Source organism: Platalea leucorodia (genome assembly GCF_965183815.1).
Source record: "Platalea leucorodia genome assembly, chromosome: 26".
Classification (NCBI taxonomy): Eukaryota; Metazoa; Chordata; class Aves; order Pelecaniformes; family Threskiornithidae; genus Platalea; species Platalea leucorodia.
In genome coordinates, this window is record NC_138848.1 from 1655975 (window position 1) to 1663938 (window position 7964).

Genomic DNA, 7964 nt, shown 5'->3' on the forward strand with positions numbered 1-7964 from the left:
TGCCCATGGGTGGGTCCCCGTCTCCCGTGTGTGGGTCACCGCCCCCATGGTTGGGTCCCTGCACCCCATGGGTGGCTCCCGGCCCCCGTGGGCACCCATGAGTGTGTTCCCAGCCCCTGTGGGTGGGTCCCTGCCCCCATGGGTGCCCGTGGGTGGGTCCCCCTCTCCCGTGTGTGCCCGTGGTGGGGTTCCCAGCCCCCCGGGAGTGCGTCCCAGCCCACGTGGGCACCCATGGGTGGGCTCCCTACCCCTGTGGCTGGGTCCCCGCCCCACGTGGGTGCCCGTGCTTGGGTTCCCATCCCCCGTAGGTTGTTCCCTTCCCTCATGGGTGCCCATGGGTGGGTCCCTGCCCCCCGGGAGTGGGTCCCAGCCCCCGTGGGCACCCATGGGTGCGTCCCCGTCTCCCGTGGGTGGGTCCCCGTATCTCGTGGGTGCGTCCCCGTTCCCAGTTGGCGCCCAGGGGTGGGTTCCCAGTCTCCGCGGGTGGGTCCCCGCCCCCCGGGGGTGGGTCCCTGCCCCCATGGGTGCCCGTGGGTGGGTCTCCCTCCCCCGTGTGTGCCCGTGGTTGGGTTCCCATCCCCCGTGGGTGAGTCCCAGCTCCCCTGGGTGGGTCCCAGGCCCCGTGGGCACCCATGGGTGGGTTCCCAGCCCCTGTGGTTGGGTCCCTGCCCCCCGTGGGCACCCATGGGTGGGTTCCCATCCCCTGTGGTTGGGTCCCTGCCCCCCGTGGGTGGGTTCCATCCCCTGTGGGCTCCCATGGGTGGGCTCCCATCCCCTGTGGCTGGGTCCCCGCCCCCCGTGGGTGCCCGTGCTTGGGTTCCCATCCCCCGTGGATGGTTCCCTGCCCTCATGGGTGCCCATGGGTGTGTCCCTGCCCCCCGGGAGTGGGTCCCAGCTCCCGTGGGCATCCATGGGTGGGTCCCCGTCTCCCGTGGGTGGGTCCCCGTATCTCGCGGGTGGGTCCCCGCCCCCATTGTCAGGTCACTGCCCCACATGGGTGGGTCTCAGCCCACGTGGGCACCCATGGGTGTGTTCCCAGCCCCTGCGGGTGTGTCCCTGCCCCCGTGGGTGCCCGTGGGTGGGTCCCTAGCCCAAGTGGGTGGTTCCCAGGCCCGGTGGCCACCCCTGGGTGGGTTCCCTAGCCCTATGGCTGGGTCCCCACCCCACGTGGGTGCCCGTGCTTGTGTTCCCATTCCCCGTGGGTGGTTCGCTGCCCTCATGGGTGCTCATGGGTGCGTCACTGGCCCCCGGCAGTGGGTCCCATACCCCGTGGGCACCCATGGGTGGGTCCCCGTCACCCGTGGGTGAGTCCATGCCCGCCGTGGGTGCCCGTCGGTATGTCCCTGCCCCCCGGGAGTGGGTCCCCGTCCCCCTTAAGCGGCCATGGCTGGGTTCCCAGCCCCCGCGGGTGGGTCCCCGCCCCCCGTGGGTGCAGGTAGTTGGGTTCCCATCCCCCGTGGGTGGGTCCCTGCCCCGATGGGTGCCCATGGGTGGGTCCCCGTCTCCCGTGTGTGGGTCACCGCCCCCATGGTTGGGTCCCTGCACCCCATGGGTGGCTCCCAGCCCCCGTGGGCACCCATGAGTGTGTTCCCAGCCCCTGTGGGTGGGTCCCTGCCCCCATGGGTGCCCGTGGGTGGGTCCCCCTCTCCCGTGTGTGCCCGTGGTGGGGTTCCCAGCCCCCCGGGAGTGCGTCCCAGCCCACGTGGGCACCCATGGGTGGGCTCCCTACCCCTGTGGCTGGGTCCCCGCCCCACGTGGGTGCCCGTGCTTGGGTTCCCATCCCCCGTAGGTTGTTCCCTTCCCTCATGGGTGCCCATGGGTGGGTCCCTGCCCCCCGGGAGTGGGTCCCAGCCCCCGTGGGCACCCATGGGTGCGTCCCCGTCTCCCGTGGGTGGGTCCCCGTATCTCGTGGGTGCGTCCCCGTTCCCAGTTGGCGCCCAGGGGTGGGTTCCCAGTCTCCGCGGGTGGGTCCCCGCCCCCCGGGGGTGGGTCCCTGCCCCCATGGGTGCCCGTGGGTGGGTCTCCCTCCCCCGTGTGTGCCCGTGGTTGGGTTCCCATCCCCCGTGGGTGAGTCCCAGCTCCCCTGGGTGGGTCCCAGGCCCCGTGGGCACCCATGGGTGGGTTCCCAGCCCCTGTGGTTGGGTCCCTGCCCCCCGTGGGCACCCATGGGTGGGTTCCCATCCCCTGTGGTTGGGTCCCTGCCCCCCGTGGGTGGGTTCCATCCCCTGTGGGCTCCCATGGGTGGGTTCCCATCCCCTGTGGCTGGGTCCCCGCCCCCCGTGGGTGCCCGTGCTTGGGTTCCCATCCCCCGTGGGTGGTTCCCTGCCCTCATGGGTGCCCATGGGTGTGTCCCTGCCCCCCGGGAGTGGGTCCCAGCTCCCGTGGGCATCCATGGGTGGGTCCCCGTCTCCCGTGGGTGGGTCCCCGCCCCCATTGTCAGGTCACTGCCCCACATGGGTGGGTCTCGGCCCACGTGGGCACCCATGGGTGTGTTCCCAGCCCCTGCGGGTGTGTCCCTGCCCCCGTGGGTGCCCGTGGGTGGGTCCCTAGCCCAAGTGGGTGGTTCCCAGGCCCCGTGGCCACCCCTGGGTGGGTTCCCTAGCCCTATGGCTGGGTCCCCACCCCACGTGGGTGCCCGTGCTTGTGTTCCCATTCCCCGTGGGTGGTTCGCTGCCCTCATGGGTGCTCATGGGTGCGTCACTGGCCCCCGGCAGTGGGTCCCATACCCCGTGGGCACCCATGGGTGGGTCCCCGTCACCCGTGGGTGAGTCCATGCCCGCCGTGGGTGCCCGTCGGTATGTCCCTGCCCCCCGGGAGTGGGTCCCCGTCCCCCTTAAGCGCCCATGGCCGAGTTCCCAGCCCGCGCGGGTGGGTCCCCACTCCCCGTGGGTGCCTGTATTTGGGTTCCCATCCCCCGTGGGTGGGTCCCTGCCCTCATGGGTGCTCATGGGTGCGTCACTGGCCCCCGGCAGTGGGTCCCAGCCCCCGTGGGCACCCATGGGTGGGTCCCCGTCTCCCGTGGCTGGATCCCGGCCCCCATGGTTGGGTCCCTGCCCCCCGGGAGTGGGTCCCAGCCCCCGTGGGCACCCATGGGTGGGTTCCCAGCCCCTGCGGGTGTGTCCCTGCCCCCCGTGGGTGCCCGTTGGTGGGTCCCTGCCCCACGTGGGTGGTTCCCAGGCCCCGTGGCCACCCCTGGGTGGGTTCCCTAGCCCTATGGCTGGGTTCCCTAGCCCTATGGCTGGGTCTCCGCCCCCCGTGGGTGCCCGTGCTTGTGTTCCCATCCCCCGTGGGTGGTTCCCTGCCCTCATGGGTACCCATGGGTGTGTCCCTGCCCCCCGGCAGTGGGTCCCATACCCCGTGGGCATCCTTGGGTGGGTCCCCGTCACCCGTGGGTGAGTCCATGCCCGCCGTGGGTGCCCGTCGGTATGTCCCTGCCCCCCGGGAGTGGGTCCCCGTCCCCCTTAAGCGCCCATGGCTGGGTTCCCAGCCCCCGCGGGTGGGTCCCCGCCCCCCGTGGGTGCAGGTAGTTGGGTTCCCATCCCCCGTGGGTGGGTCCCTGCCCCGATGGGTGCCCATGGGTGGGTCCCCGTCTCCCGTGTGTGGGTCACCGCCCCCATGGTTGGGTCCCTGCACCCCATGGGTGGCTCCCGGCCCCCGTGGGCACCCATGAGTGTGTTCCCAGCCCCTGTGGGTGGGTCCCTGCCCCCATGGGTGCCCGTGGGTGGGTCCCCCTCTCCCGTGTGTGCCCGTGGTGGGGTTCCCAGCCCCCCGGGAGTGCGTCCCAGCCCACGTGGGCACCCATGGGTGGGCTCCCTACCCCTGTGGCTGGGTCCCCGCCCCACGTGGGTGCCCGTCGTTGGGTTCCCATCCCCCGTAGGCTGTTCCCTTCCCTCATGGGTGCCCATGGGTGGGTCCCTGCCCCCCGGGAGTGGGTCCCAGCCCCCGTGGGCACCCATGGGTGCGTCCCCGTCTCCCGTGGGTGGGTCCCCGTATCTCGTGGGTGCGTCCCCGTTCCCAGTTGGCGCCCAGGGGTGGGTTCCCAGTCTCCGCGGGTGGGTCCCCGCCCCCCGGGGGTGGGTCCCTGCCCCCATGGGTGCCCGTGGGTGGGTCTCCCTCCCCCGTGTGTGCCCGTGGTTGGGTTCCCATCCCCCGTGGGTGAGTCCCAGCTCCCCTGGGTGGGTCCCAGGCCCCGTGGGCACCCATGGGTGGGTTCCCAGCCCCTGTGGTTGGGTCCCTGCCCCCCGTGGGCACCCATGGGTGGGTTCCCATCCCCTGTGGTTGGGTCCCTGCCCCCCGTGGGTGGGTTCCATCCCCTGTGGGCTCCCATGGGTGGGCTCCCATCCCCTGTGGCTGGGTCCCCGCCCCCCGTGGGTGCCCGTGCTTGGGTTTCCATCCCCCGTGGATGGTTCCCTGCCCTCATGGGTGCCCATGGGTGTGTCCCTGCCCCCCGGGAGTGGGTCCCAGCTCCCGTGGGCATCCATGGGTGGGTCCCCGTCTCCCGTGGGTGGGTCCCCGTATCTCGCGGGTGGGTCCCCGCCCCCATTGTCAGGTCACTGCCCCACATGGGTGGGTCTCAGCCCACGTGGGCACCCATGGGTGTGTTCCCAGCCCCTGCGGGTGTGTCCCTGCCCCCGTGGGTGCCCGTGGGTGGGTCCCTAGCCCAAGTGGGTGGTTCCCAGGCCCCGTGGCCACCCCTGGGTGGGTTCCCTAGCCCTATGGCTGGGTCCCCACCCCACGTGGGTGCCCGTGCTTGTGTTCCCATTCCCCGTGGGTGGTTCGCTGCCCTCATGGGTGCTCATGGGTGCGTCACTGGCCCCCGGCAGTGGGTCCCATACCCCGTGGGCACCCATGGGTGGGTCCCCGTCACCCGTGGGTGAGTCCATGCCCGCCGTGGGTGCCCGTCGGTATGTCCCTGCCCCCCGGGAGTGGGTCCCCGTCCCCCTTAAGCGGCCATGGCTGGGTTCCCAGCCCCCGCGGGTGGGTCCCCGCCCCCCGTGGGTGCAGGTAGTTGGGTTCCCATCCCCCGTGGGTGGGTCCCTGCCCCGATGGGTGCCCATGGGTGGGTCCCCGTCTCCCGTGTGTGGGTCACCGCCCCCATGGTTGGGTCCCTGCACCCCATGGGTGGCTCCCAGCCCCCGTGGGCACCCATGAGTGTGTTCCCAGCCCCTGTGGGTGGGTCCCTGCCCCCATGGGTGCCCGTGGGTGGGTCCCCCTCTCCCGTGTGTGCCCGTGGTGGGGTTCCCAGCCCCCCGGGAGTGCGTCCCAGCCCACGTGGGCACCCATGGGTGGGCTCCCTACCCCTGTGGCTGGGTCCCCGCCCCACGTGGGTGCCCGTGCTTGGGTTCCCATCCCCCGTAGGTTGTTCCCTTCCCTCATGGGTGCCCATGGGTGGGTCCCTGCCCCCCGGGAGTGGGTCCCAGCCCCCGTGGGCACCCATGGGTGCGTCCCCGTCTCCCGTGGGTGGGTCCCCGTATCTCGTGGGTGCGTCCCCGTTCCCAGTTGGCGCCCAGGGGTGGGTTCCCAGTCTCCGCGGGTGGGTCCCCGCCCCCCGGGGGTGGGTCCCTGCCCCCATGGGTGCCCGTGGGTGGGTCTCCCTCCCCCGTGTGTGCCCGTGGTTGGGTTCCCATCCCCCGTGGGTGAGTCCCAGCTCCCCTGGGTGGGTCCCAGGCCCCGTGGGCACCCATGGGTGGGTTCCCAGCCCCTGTGGTTGGGTCCCTGCCCCCCGTGGGCACCCATGGGTGGGTTCCCATCCCCTGTGGTTGGGTCCCTGCCCCCCGTGGGTGGGTTCCATCCCCTGTGGGCTCCCATGGGTGGGTTCCCATCCCCTGTGGCTGGGTCCCCGCCCCCCGTGGGTGCCCGTGCTTGGGTTCCCATCCCCCGTGGGTGGTTCCCTGCCCTCATGGGTGCCCATGGGTGTGTCCCTGCCCCCCGGGAGTGGGTCCCAGCTCCCGTGGGCATCCATGGGTGGGTCCCCGTCTCCCGTGGGTGGGTCCCCGCCCCCATTGTCAGGTCACTGCCCCACATGGGTGGGTCTCGGCCCACGTGGGCACCCATGGGTGTGTTCCCAGCCCCTGCGGGTGTGTCCCTGCCCCCGTGGGTGCCCGTGGGTGGGTCCCTAGCCCAAGTGGGTGGTTCCCAGGCCCCGTGGCCACCCCTGGGTGGGTTCCCTAGCCCTATGGCTGGGTCCCCACCCCACGTGGGTGCCCGTGCTTGTGTTCCCATTCCCCGTGGGTGGTTCGCTGCCCTCATGGGTGCTCATGGGTGCGTCACTGGCCCCCGGCAGTGGGTCCCATACCCCGTGGGCACCCATGGGTGGGTCCCCGTCACCCGTGGGTGAGTCCATGCCCGCCGTGGGTGCCCGTCGGTATGTCCCTGCCCCCCGGGAGTGGGTCCCCGTCCCCCTTAAGCGCCCATGGCCGAGTTCCCAGCCCGCGCGGGTGGGTCCCCACTCCCCGTGGGTGCCTGTATTTGGGTTCCCATCCCCCGTGGGTGGGTCCCTGCCCTCATGGGTGCTCATGGGTGCGTCACTGGCCCCCGGCAGTGGGTCCCAGCCCCCGTGGGCACCCATGGGTGGGTCCCCGTCTCCCGTGGCTGGATCCCGGCCCCCATGGTTGGGTCCCTGCCCCCCGGGAGTGGGTCCCAGCCCCCGTGGGCACCCATGGGTGGGTTCCCAGCCCCTGCGGGTGTGTCCCTGCCCCCCGTGGGTGCCCGTTGGTGGGTCCCTGCCCCACGTGGGTGGTTCCCAGGCCCCGTGGCCACCCCTGGGTGGGTTCCCTAGCCCTATGGCTGGGTTCCCTAGCCCTATGGCTGGGTCTCCGCCCCCCGTGGGTGCCCGTGCTTGTGTTCCCATCCCCCGTGGGTGGTTCCCTGCCCTCATGGGTACCCATGGGTGTGTCCCTGCCCCCCGGCAGTGGGTCCCATACCCCGTGGGCATCCTTGGGTGGGTCCCCGTCACCCGTGGGTGAGTCCATGCCCGCCGTGGGTGCCCGTCGGTATGTCCCTGCCCCCCGGGAGTGGGTCCCCGTCCCCCTTAAGCGCCCATGGCTGGGTTCCCAGCCCCCGCGGGTGGGTCCCCGCCCCCCGTGGGTGCAGGTAGTTGGGTTCCCATCCCCCGTGGGTGGGTCCCTGCCCCGATGGGTGCCCATGGGTGGGTCCCCGTCTCCCGTGTGTGGGTCACCGCCCCCATGGTTGGGTCCCTGCACCCCATGGGTGGCTCCCGGCCCCCGTGGGCACCCATGAGTGTGTTCCCAGCCCCTGTGGGTGGGTCCCTGCCCCCATGGGTGCCCGTGGGTGGGTCCCCCTCTCCCGTGTGTGCCCGTGGTGGGGTTCCCAGCCCCCCGGGAGTGCGTCCCAGCCCACGTGGGCACCCATGGGTGGGCTCCCTACCCCTGTGGCTGGGTCCCCGCCCCACGTGGGTGCCCGTGCTTGGGTTCCCATCCCCCGTAGGTTGTTCCCTTCCCTCATGGGTGCCCATGGGTGGGTCCCTGCCCCCCGGGAGTGGGTCCCAGCCCCCGTGGGCACCCATGGGTGCGTCCCCGTCTCCCGTGGGTGGGTCCCCGTATCTCGTGGGTGCGTCCCCGTTCCCAGTTGGCGCCCAGGGGTGGGTTCCCAGTCTCCGCGGGTGGGTCCCCGCCCCCCGGGGGTGGGTCCCTGCCCCCATGGGTGCCCGTGGGTGGGTCTCCCTCCCCCGTGTGTGCCCGTGGTTGGGTTCCCATCCCCCGTGGGTGAGTCCCAGCTCCCCTGGGTGGGTCCCAGGCCCCGTGGGCACCCATGGGTGGGTTCCCAGCCCCTGTGGTTGGGTCCCTGCCCCCCGTGGGCACCCATGGGTGGGTTCCCATCCCCTGTGGTTGGGTCCCTGCCCCCCGTGGGTGGGTTCCATCCCCTGTGGGCTCCCATGGGTGGGCTCCCATCCCCTGTGGCTGGGTCCCCGCCCCCCGTGGGTGCCCGTGCTTGGGTTCCCATCC